Consider the following 12,895-nt stretch of genomic DNA (forward strand, 5'->3'; position numbering starts at 1 on the left):
TCCTTTGGACTATGAGCCTGTAAAATCAAAAACAAATTAGTTACTTCCAAAATACAGTGGGGGTACAGGTATTGGGTAAATGCTCTCATTTCAAATAGGATAAATTGGGTAAAACAAAGGGGCTACAGGCCCCATGCAAAAAAAAAAAAAAAAAACCCAAGAGGGCAGTCATCAAATTTTAAAGCTCCCAAATAATCTTCTTTGATTCCATGTCTTACATCTAGAGCATGCTGATCCAAGAGGTGGGCTCCCAAGGCCTTGGGCAGCTCTGTCTCTGTGGCTCTGCAGGGTACAACCCCTGCAGCTGCTTTCACAGGCTAGAGATGAATACTTGTGGTTTTTCCAGGTGCATAGTACAAGTTGTTGGTGGATCTACCATTCTGGGGTCTGAAGGACGGTGGCCCTCTACTCACAGCTCCACTAGACAGTGCCTCAGTGGTGGCTCCAATCCCACATTTCCCCTCCACACTGCCCTAGTAGATGTTCTCCATGAGGGCTCTGCCGCTGCTGTAGATTTCTGCCTGAACATCCAGGTATTAGCATACATCCTCTGAAATGTAGGTAGAGGTTCCCAAAATCTCAGTTCTTGCCTTCTGCATATTCGCAGGCCCAACATCATGTATAAACTGACTATGCTTAGGGCTTGCATCCTCTGAAGCCATGGCCAAGCTGTACCTTGGCCCATTTTAGCCATGGCTGGAGCTGGAGTAGCTGAGACACAGGGTAAAATGTCCCAAGGCTGCACAAAGCAGCTGGGTTCTGGGCCTCACCCACTAAACCATTTTTCCCTGCTGGGCCTCTAGACCTCTAATGGGAGCAGCTGCTGCAAAGGTCTCTGAAATGCCCTGGAGACATTTTCCCCATTGCCTTGGTTATTAACATTCAGGTCCTCTTTACTTATGCAAATTTCTGCAGCAGGCTTGAATTTCTTTTCTACCACATGGTTGAGCTGCACATTTTCCAAACTTTTACACTCTGTTTCCCTTTTAAATATAAGTTCCAATTTCAGATCATCTCTTTGTGAATGCATATGACTGTATGCTGTTAGGAGCAGTCAGGTCGTATCTTGAACACTTCAATGCATTAGAAATTTCTTCTGTCAGATGCCATAAATCATCTCTCTCAAGTTCCATGTTCCACAGATCTCAGGAGCAGGGGCACAATGCTGCCAGTCTGCTTGCTAAAGCACAGCAACTGTGACCTTTGCTCCAGTTCCCAGTAAGTTCCTCATCTCCATCTGAGACCACCTCAGGCTAGATTTCATTGTCTATATCACTATCAGCATTTTGGTCAAAACCATTCAACAAGTCTCTAGGAAGTTCCAGACTTTCCCACATCTTCCTGTCTTCTTCTGAACCCTCCAAACTGTTCCAAACTCTGCTTGTTACCCAGTTCCAAAGTTGATTCCACAATTTTAGGTATTTTTATAGCAGTGCCTCACTCTTCTGGTACGTTTTCTGCTTTCTCTTCTGGTTTGAATCTGCTTTTATCCTGCTATAAAGAACTACCTGAGACTAGGTAATTTATGAAGAAAACAGGTTTAATTGACTCACAGTTCCATAGGCTTAAAAAGAAGCATGACTGGGAGGCCTCAGGAAACTTACAATCATGGTGGAAGGTGAAGGAGAAGCAAGGACCTTCTTCACATAGTAGCAGGAGAGAGAGACAGCAAAGGGAGAAGTGCCACACTTTTAAATCATCAGATCTCATGAAAACTCATTCAGTATCACAAGAACAGCAAGGGAGAAATCCACCCTCATGATTCAATCATCTCCCACTGGGCACCTCCTCCAATTTGACATGAGATTTGGTCAGGGACACAGGACACAAATACAAACCATATCATAGATGAATATGAGTCAAGCAATTCTGTTTAGGAGCATGAGTCAGCCTCAGAAACCAGCTTACCTGAAGGCTTCTGTGTGTATGTGTATGGTCACATTTATCAATGAGAAAACAAAATAACTCTGGGCTCACACCTGTAGGATGGAGCTGGAAGGTAATAAAATAGCATCCATTCATTCTGAAACAGAAGAATTTTACACATTGTATGGAGTTAATGTGTTTAGACTGCAAAAAGCAAAGGAACTAAAGTCCTGAAGCCTTTTTCCCCTCTCCTTGCCCCTTCCCTTAAATATGGAAACAAAATCCACAGTGTCCATGTGAGAGTTCCCTTAAATGAACTGCTTGAGTAAAACTTTGCTGCTGTGGGAACCACCTTTGAGCAGATATCGCCAGGACCAAGCAGGTCTGGGAGATGCTAGGAATTCTCAGGGACGATTATCTGCCTTGATCCAATTTAGAGCCTTCAGCATCCCCAACCCTTCTGATCTTGATATCTGTTGCTCCTGACATCATTCCTCCTTATTACCCGCTTATTACCTCTACTTCTTCTTTCCTCTCTATATCCTTATCCCTGTGATCCTGATCCTGGACTCTGCCAACCTGATTCTAAAGATTGTCTTCATTAACAACTAGGAATTAGAGCTGTCTACTTAAAATGCATTATGCCTGCAATTTCCAATGGAAATCAAAACTCATTGAGTAAGAACTCAGTCTATTTCTAGTCACTGACCAAATGGCAAAGATGTTTCTTTCTTTTGAGCATTTACAAGGACTTAAAAGCAATTGGCTTGAAACTTGATTTGGGGAGTTCTTTTACAATAATTTGTTTTAACAGGCCAAAAAAAAAAGATCGTCTGTCTTTCCGGAATTCTGTGCTTTCACACATTAATGTTCAGGTCCTGTAGATGAAACAAACTGATGTAAAGACAAATAACTTCTTATGGTCAAATAAGTATTCTAATATATGGGCAGGAAAAAGAGCTCTAAAATGAGAAACTGTCTTCACACTTACTTTGATTGCTACTTTTGTTTTTCTCTCTCTTTACACGCTGGCTCTTTGCTCCCAGGGCATCTGTCTTGTCAGTGTAATTTAATGCCTATCAGTCTAGTGATGGAGAAAGTGATGTTGTGTCACCATCCCTTCTGTCTTAGCCATACTTTTGCCAAAGTGGAAGTACCGCAGTACCGCTCTAGAATCATTTATAGATCTGTAAATGAAGAGGTAGGAAAAAATGGGTCTTTCAGGTGTGGCTGCTGCTGGTCTTCTGGGCAAAAACAACTTTAAGCAAAATGAAGGCAGCTTTGAACAAAGTGTCGGTAAAGGTTGACTTGTGTACCCCACACAGATATGTTGAAGTTGTTGGAGCTCAGAATAAGAAGACCCGAAGTATGGCACTTTGGCATGCTGAGTAATTTAAACTTTAGGACACCGGAAGGGCCTCAGAAGCAAAGTCTCTCTGACCTTCTCCTGCCCTTCTGTTTACAGCCCCTCTTTCACTTCTGAAGCAAGTCATACAAACTAGAATTTCTCTTTTCCAAGGTGGTTCATAAAAACTAGAACCCTTTTATCCTAAAGCAAACCATAAAACCTAGAAAGTTCTCTCTCTTCTCTTTTCTTCCTTGAACACTTTCATTTTAGAGGGGTTCTGCCCCATACCTGGGTAGAAAGAGAATGCTATGCAGAGAGGCTGAGAAGAATCTGGAAAGGCCTTGCTAGGTTCTCCACCTGAGTTTATTACCATTAGATCATACCCTTTTGCCCAATCACATTTCTGCATGGCTGTCCATTCTTCATCAAAACTAAGCATAAAAACAGGTTTCCCTGGGTCTTTTGGTCACAATTTCAGCAGTCTCTTTTGTTGTGTAAAACTTTGATGAAATGCATTTGTTATGCATTTTTTTGTTGTTGTTAATCTGCCTTTTGTTAAAGGAATGTCGACTATGACCCTTATAATGGGTGAGGAAAGTTACCACACCTTCCTGCCCCTACAAAATCCTAAGTTTGGTACCTGTGAATTCAACCTTTGGGAATAGGATCTTTGAAGATGTCATGAAATTAGGATGAAATCATACCAGATTATGGTGGACTCTAAATCCAATTATTAGTGTCGCTGATGAGTTTCATTCTAAATGACTAACTCAGGTACATTTGCATTGAAAAGTGAATGCAGTTAGGTTTTGATTTTCACATAAAGCCCCCAATTTCATAGGATGTTTATGCAAAATCCAAGCAGCCTATTCTTCTGCATAGTCTGAGTCTCCTTGACAATGATCCCTCTGTCCCATCACCCTTCGCCAGTTGGCACCAATCCCTCTTTTTTCTGTCATTAATTGTATTGTTAATGTATCTCCTAATAGATCAGAACTTTCCAACTTCAAGTGTGCATACAACTCAGCTCAGAAGTGTATAAACTGCAAACTTTTAGTCCTATGCTCAAAGATTCTGGAATGAGTTTGAAGTGAAGAATTCAGCATTTCCCTTTTAATTTCTCTCCCCATTTATTTTTCATTCTGTTTCAGACTTTTCCTCCAATGATTCTCTATCTCTCCCTTTGCCTCTTTCTCCATCTTAAGCCTAGTGAGAGACCCAAATGAATATGAGGAATAGCAGGACTAAAACTCACAAACACTAAACATTTCTACTCACCAACATTATTGAGTATTAAGAACAAGTAAATAAAAAGTTATCAGAAGAGCACAGTCCCATGCTTCTCAGATCTGGCTGCACAGTAGTATCACTTGGGGAAACATTTAACAAACACCAATGCCTGGTCCCACCCTAGGCCATTTAGATTAGAACCACCTAGTGGAGGAGGCTAAACACTGGCAAATCTTACCACTAACCCGAGTGATTCCTCGTGGGCAGACAGCATTGAGAATCCTTAGTGTAGTCAACAGATATAGCTGCACAAATATGGATCCACAGTGTTCCCTCTCTGTTCCTCATAGGGATGCCTCCAGGGTGGTGACAGTAGTGAGGGGTGAGGAATCTGCCAAAGCTAAGAAGCTCCTAAAAAGAGCTCCCAGACTTTTACTTCTGCCCTTCATCCCATTCATATCAGCAGCCAGAAGTATCTTAGGCCAGTCAGTGAGGCAAGCATAGTGTTACTCAGTAAGCCATGGCCCCAGACCTATTTCCTGGGGTCCTGGATCTGATGTTTTGATGTTTTGCTATAGCATACCAAGGCAGTCTCTCTCGTTCTACATCTGGGTCACAGTCATGCAGCCTCTTGCACAAATTGAATCTAGGGACTTTCCACTTATGTCCCCTTAGAGATTTTCCAGAAACATGCCTATCCATAACATACTTTTCTGAATAACTATCTTTTATGTCCTCTCTTTTTCACTTTCAGTGACGTACATTAAAGGGCAGCCACAATCTATTCACTCTGCCTGTCTAAAATTTAGTGAATTATCCTTCTATTGACTTATTCTTTATTATGATGAATTTAACTGGAGAGAGAAGTCACCACTCATAGTACCATCCATCCTCCTGACAACTTTTTGAGATTTTGCCTAAAAGAAAAGAGACCTTGCAGCTATGCTATGGCCAAAACAAAGCTAATGTTTAAAACTCATTACTTTTAAATTTTAACAGCTGCACAGTATTTTATTACATGCACATACCAAGTTTAATTAACCAGTACTATACTGATGAATATTTAGATTGCTTCAATCTTTTTCCACTATAAACAATCATGAAATGAATGTTTCTACATATTTTGTATCCATATGCACTAGTATATGTGTAGGACAAATTCTTAGAAGTGGATTCTTTGAGATAAAGGGAATATGCATTTATAATTTTGAGAAATATTGCAAATTATCTTCCAAAGAATTTTATTGTTCACTATTTCATCCCTGATGTCTAAAATGGACTACTCCTCATATCCTCACTAATACAATGCAATATGAAACTATTTTATCTTGTCATTCTGATATGTGGATATGAACTATCACTAGAGTTTTAATTTGCATTTCTATTGTAATGAGACTGGATTTTTTCATATGTTTAAAAATTCTGTATCTTCCTATGAATTATTTCTTCATTATTTTCCAATTTTTCTATTGAACTCCTTATATTTTCTTATATCTAATAAATTAGGAAGATGAGTCTGTTCTCTATTGTATATGATGTGAATACTTTTTCTTAGATGCCCATTTTAACATTATTTGTTATTTTTTTCCTGAAGATTAAAACATTATTTAAATAAATGTATTGATAGCCTTTATAATCACTGGATTTTACATCATACTTAGCAAGGCCTTCCACTCTCTATAGTGTATATAAGCTGGGTACAGTGGCTTGTGCCTGTAGTCCCAGCTACATGGGAGGACTGCTTGAAGCCAGCAGTTCAAAACCAGCCTGGGAAACATAGCAAGATCCCATCTGTGAAAAAAAAAAAAAAAAAAAAATTAACCAGGCATGGTGGTATGGTGCCTGCAGTTCCAGATACTCAGAAGGCTAAGGCGGGAGGATGACTTGAGTCCAAGAGTTTGAGACCAGCCTGGATATTATAGGAAAACTCTGTCTCTCTCTCTGTCTCTCTCTCTCTCCATAAACACACACACACGTTTTCTCCTTGCACTTTTCTGATTTCTTTCCTTTTCTTTCTCTACTTTTTAAAAAATGTTTACTGAACAATCCATTTTATGCCACTGATCAGCAATGCCACTTTTATAGTAGACTAAATATGTGTATATCTGGATGTATTTCTGGACTGAATTGTAGTCCATTAATTTATCTGTCTATTGATATGCCAGTACCACACTATTTTAATGTCTACCTTTTCATAATTTATTATTATCCAATATGACTATATCTCATTCAATACTTTTCTATTTCACAGTTTTCCATGGCCATTATTTCTTCCTAGTTTTTACATATGAACTTTCTATCAGTTTATCTAGCTCTATTAAAAAAATCCTGAGGCCCAGCATGATGGCTCATGCCTATAATCCCAGCACTTTGGGAGGCTGAGGTGGATGGATCACCTGAGGTCAGAAGTTCAAGACCAGCCTGACCAACATGGTGAAACTCCATCTCTACTAACAAATACAAATATTAGCTGGGCATAGTGGTGCATGCCTGTAGTCTCAGCCACTCAGGAGGCTGAGGCCGGAGAATCACTTGAACCTAAAAGGGAGAGGTTGCAGTGAGCCAAGAGAGTGCCACTGCACTCCAGCCTGAGCCACATAGCAAGACTCTGCCTCAAAAAAATAAAAAAATAAATCCTGGTACTCTTTTAATTACAATTATATTAACTGTCTACATTAAATTAAGGAAAACTGACATATTTATGAGTCTTTCTAAAAATAAAGTATGTTTTCACTTGGTCAATTCATATTTTGAATCTCTCATTAACATTTAAAAACATTCTTTACACAAATCTTGCACATTTGTTGTTTAAGCCTAGTTTTTAATTATTTCATGTTTTTTCTTTGATGGTTGCAGAAAGATCTTTTCTTCCATTATAAAATTTAATTTGTTGAGATTCATATGTATGAGCCTTATTGATTTGCGTGTGTTATATCTGTATTCAGTATTCTCTTTCCCAGGAAAGACCAATGGGTGGCCCCAAGATAAAGCAGTATAGAAAGTCACAAGGGGAGTAGGAGGAAAGGATACAGACACTTTTGCCAATTTAAGAATATCAGGTTTCTCCTTCAGACCCTGAATCTTAAAAGGTATTTTTTTTAGGACTAAGGCAAAAAAAAAATTTAGACAGTAACCTTATTTGACAAACTAAAAATATAAATTGATTCCAAAGGGTTCAGACAGAATCACAGATTATAGCTCAATAAAGAAAAAAGTGACGTAATGTGTTTTGTCTGGCACTTGAAGTGTTCTCTTGGAACATTTCCTAATACACTCCGGCTTCCCTGCATCACCTCCCATGCCAGTCATGGTGGTCTCCTTCTTGTGCTTGATCCCTGCTACCACTGTTTGGTGTGTCCTCAAAGCTGCAGTTGTGTACAATTGCTGGTAGTATCTCGCCTAGGACAGGGTCCTGCTAAGTCTCCTCTATGATGCATTTGTGCACCCTTACTATTCATAGTCTTCTCCCTGAGACTATTCAGTAATTGTAGCATTGGTGTCTCAATAATTACCAGATTTTGGAGTGGAACATTCCAATCTTCAAGTTCCATCTATACAAATTACTGGATAAGTTCAGCTTAGATAAGTTCTTTAGCTCCTCAGAGCTTTGGTTTTCTCCTATGTAGAGTGAGGGTAATACGTGGCCTACCTGTCACCCAAGGTCATTGTCAGGATTAAGTATTCCTTAAAATATATCTAAACTATAAAGTGGTATCCAAATATCAAGTATCAGGAATAACCCACAGACTAAAAATCACTCTACAAAGAGAAAGGAACAGAGCTCTTTTCCATCTTACTCTGGGATGGATTCAGAAAGGTGACAGAGGAGAGGAGTAATTGTTCTTTTGTTACTCAACTGATAGGGTCAGGCAGGCCATGGGCGGCATTCTTCTGCCAAGAATAGTAAATAGGCATTATCACGAGTGCCAATGCTAATTAGATTATGAATGCCTGCTTGAACGCTATGTTAGGGGTCTGAAGACCCATCTGAGTAGAGAGGGCAGATGGCTGCGATCAGTTAGTAATGCTGCATGAGAACGACAAGGAGAGATGGCAGAACTAATGCCACATGTCTGCTTTTCTGTCCTCAGTTTTGGGTTCCCATCATGGGAAAGCAGTAGTTATTGATCTTGTGACATTTTTCCAGTTTTCTCCATTGCCATAGCCTGAGTGTGTCTTAATACAGATTTCAGTTTCATTTGTTCCTTCAGTCTTTGACTAGAAATATAGGCCACCCCTGTGGGGAATTCATCTCAATGGGCACATTTCAGTCACATCAGCAATGATCTATTGTTCTTACAAAGTTCAGGACACTCTGTGCTGGGGGCATGGGAAAACCAATGGCATTTATTGATACCTCCTACATGCCAGGCACTGTATCTGGTGCTCCATGAGTTTTTGGGGTTTTTTTTTCCCCCTCATCCTCAAAAACTTCTACAAAGCAAGTGTTATTTTGGCCATTTTACAAATAAGGAAACTAAAATTATTGAGATCAAATATGTTAACCTTCAAATGCAGAACTCTTTTCACTACAGTGAAAAGTGAAATTTGTCTCGTCCTCAAGGGACGTCTGACTGTGCTATACACATTCCTCCACAGAAAAACCTAGAGGAGCTTATTGAGTAATGAGTCAGCTGACATACAAGTCCTCTCCCTGCAAGTACTGGAGTAATCTCAAAGCCTGCACCAGGCCTTCCAGTTAGGAGACTCAGTAATCTTTCTGTTGTCTTCGCATAGCAGAGAGAGGCTAACCCACAACAAGCCTTGGGGCCTTTGCAAGATTTCCTGATGATCTGAATTTATACTGCAGGAGCCCCAAGCAGCTTTTTATTTACAGCACTCTGGATCTCAATCTCTTAGTCACGTTACTCCCAATTAAGCTGATGTATGCTCACAAAGCATCATTATGTGATTTAATCACAGAACATTTTGAATTAATTATATGAAGACATTTTATAACATATTCTAGGTGCTTCACTAAAATTGGCACTGCTTTTAATAGATACATAAATGAGTATGACTGTGGTGTTCAAGTTCCAATCCTGAGAAATATCCCCTACTGAAGGTAAGATACGCATGTTTCCACATGTATGTTTTTAAAATTCTATGATTTAACACTTACTTACTTGCTCTCAGTAAACATTTAACTGGACAGATAAGCCCTCATGTGTCTACCTCACAAAGCTGAGTAGCCTGAATAAATTAAAGCATATTCATACATTCATTAATTACTTTCCATTTGCTGGTTACTGGTGATGGATAAGGTTAAAGGTAGGTCATCATTTCACAATAGCCATAACTACATTTGAGTAAGGGAGGTAATTAAAGTTTTCAAAAAACCCCAGAGGGGTTTATATTTTAGCTGGAGTTAATTCCATGGTGAATCAAGTGAGAAAAATACTCATCTCTCCCTGAGGCAAACGAGGTTACTATGACCTCTTCCAAGTCACTAAGTGGTTCGTGGAAGTATAATTTTATGTAACATTTTATTATGTTTTACTCCCAGAGTGCTTGTCTTTCCTAAGACTATTAGGCAGGCTTCCTACGCCAATTCTGCACCTTTTCAGAGTCTAATCCTATATCTCGGTTTTGATTGCTCCCACACTGGCCACTTCCACTCCCCAATCCTCTCACCCTCTGCCCCATCCCCAGCCTCTCTCACACCCCAACCCCCTGGACCCTCCCACAAGTAGTCCCTTGAGGCTTGACCTTCCTGCATCCTAACCCCACCATCAAAACTTATCTGTCCCGTATCCTATTCTTTCCAGATTCTCCTCGCTAACAGAAAAATCTGATCAAGAAGTTAATGCTAGTGTAGGTCACTGGTGATCGATCAATGTGTTACATTTCAACAAATAATTTTTTTTTTTTTTTTTTATGAGACGGAGTCTCGCTTTGTCAGCCAGGCTGGAGTGCAGTGGCACAATCTTGGCTCACTGCAAGCTCCGCCTCCCAGGTTCACCTCATTCTCTTGCCTCAGCCTCCTGAGTAGCTGGGACTACAGGTGTCCACCACCACGCCCAGCTAATTTTTTATATTTTTAGTAGAGACTGGGTTTCACCATGTTAGCCAGAATGGTCTCGATCTCCTGACCTTGTGATTCGCCCGCCTCAGCCTCCTCCTAAAGTGCTGGGATTACAGGTGTGAGTCACCGCTCCAGGCCTCAACAAATAATTTTACATTAAAACAACCCCACTGATTGACTATGTAAAACAAAATATTTGTGGCTACAGGAAAGCAAGATGAATGAGAAGTCATCTTGACTTTCTCTCTTATTTTTTTTTCAAGTCAAAGTAACAAAATGACATCATGCAATGTGATCATCCACTCGGTCTTGACTTCAAATGAACTTGACTCTCCAAAATTACATCTACCTTGGATGATCAGCTGCTACCAGTGGAGTTACTTGAAAGAACATGCTGCCAATCCTGAAAGGAAATTCTAAAAGAGATAATCACTTGAGTTGAAATAACACAGGCTTTGTCACATCTGGACAGATAGGCTGAAATCTAAGTTTGCTAGATGGCTAATATTAAGTGACTCAAAATATTTCTAAGTCTCGGATTTCTCATCTGCATACAGGGAATAAAATTACCTACCTCATAGATTAACTATAAAAGGTTTAACAGCAGATAGAAGTGTCTCAATGAATGGTCTTTCTTCTTAACAACATATTTCAAGCAAGACAGCATCTTAAATAAGTACAGTTTCCTGAGTTGACCTTCTTTATTTATAACTATGTCCTTGTAACTTTGTTTAAACAATAATTTTTCTCCGTTGCCCAGGCTGAGCTCAAACTCTTGGAATCAAGGAACCTCCCCAACCTTGGCCTCCTGAGTAGCCGGGACTACAAGCACATACCACTGCATCTGGCTTACAGAACAGCCTTTAAAAGGCGATATTTCTTTGTAGTTATGCCTCCTACAAGTGGCCAAAAACCCATATGTTGTCAATCTATCATTAAACTACACATTCAAAAAATCACTAACTGACCTGAAAGCTCCCCACAAAGCAGAACGGCTGAAATTCTTTGAGCCCCTGAATATTGGCACCGAAAGGTAGAAGTAAAATATCAAGCCTGCATCCCAGGTCTCCCCTGGGTGAATCTAGGTACAGGCAGTTCTCTGCTTATAAGTTAAGGTCAAGGTCAGGTTGGTGAAATCCACGCTTGTTGTAGGTGAAGAATTTAGGTTTAGAGCTTTTAGATACATCCTTAGTGATCACATGAGGGCTAATACCTTTTAAAGATTTAATGAAGGGCAAGGGAACTGCTTTTTCAGGGCATAGTCCTGTTGTGTTTTGGTACTATCTGGAGAGCTTACCAGTGATAGGTGGAAAATTCCATTTCAGCCTCTAACTATCTTGGAGTAAGTTGCTGAAAATTCTCAAAGCTCAGCTTTCACACTGGGAGAGTAATAACTTCATAAGACTGTTATGAGAAATGACAGCGTGATTGGTTGGTTCATTAAGGCTGGGGTCCCTAACTCCCGGGCCACGAACTGGTACCTGTCCGTGGCCCATTAGGATCCAGGTGGCACAGCAGGAAGTGAGCGTCAGGCCCGCGGAATTACCACCTGAGCTCCACCTCCCGTCAGATCAGTGGCAGCACATTGGAATCTCACAGGAGTGCGTCCCCTCTTTTGTGAACTGCGCGTGCGAGGGATCGAGGTTGCCCGCTCCTTATGAGACTCTAATGCCTGATCGTCTGAGATGAAACAGTTTCATCCTGAAACCATCCCCACCTCCCAGTCTGTGGAAAAATTGTCTTCCACAAAACCGGTCTCTGGTGCCAGAAAGGTCGGGGACTGCTACATTAGAGGACATAACAAACCTGTTTAAAGCAGGGAGTATAGCCCCTGGCACATAACTTCTCAGCAAACCCTGGTTTCCTTTTTTCATCTAGCCCTAATCTCACATTCAAGATCAATTTCACTTCTAGCCAAATAATTTGCATCCACTGATATAATTTTATAGGTAATAGAAAATTCCCAGAAAAACAAAACAGTCTACCAAATCATGGCTGATTTGCTAATTCTTTCCATCAGAGTCACCCACCTGACTCACTCCTTTACTTCGTTTAAGATTCTATGATTATGGCCTCCTCCTCAGAGACATCTTCCCTGCCCATGCTGTCTAAGATAATTCCACTCCATATCACTCTTTATCTCCTTATCTTGCTTATTTTGTTCACAGCATTTATCGCTACCTGAAATTAACATACATGTATTTGTTTATTTCCTACCTTCCTCCACCAATATGTAGGCTCAGCAATGGCAAAAATTTTATCCATCTTGTTCATGACTGTTCTCCTAGCACAATATTCAAAACAGTCTAGAGGCCGGACGTGGTGGCTTACACCTGTAATCCTAACCCTTTGGGAGGCCAAGGAGGGAGGATCGCTTGAGCCCAGGAGATTGAGACCAGCACCGGCAAAATGACGACAGCTATCTC

This window comes from Trachypithecus francoisi, unplaced genomic scaffold (genome assembly GCF_009764315.1).
Source record: "Trachypithecus francoisi isolate TF-2019V2 unplaced genomic scaffold, Tfra_2.0 Lachesis_group9, whole genome shotgun sequence".
In the NCBI taxonomy this organism is placed as follows: Eukaryota; Metazoa; Chordata; class Mammalia; order Primates; family Cercopithecidae; genus Trachypithecus; species Trachypithecus francoisi.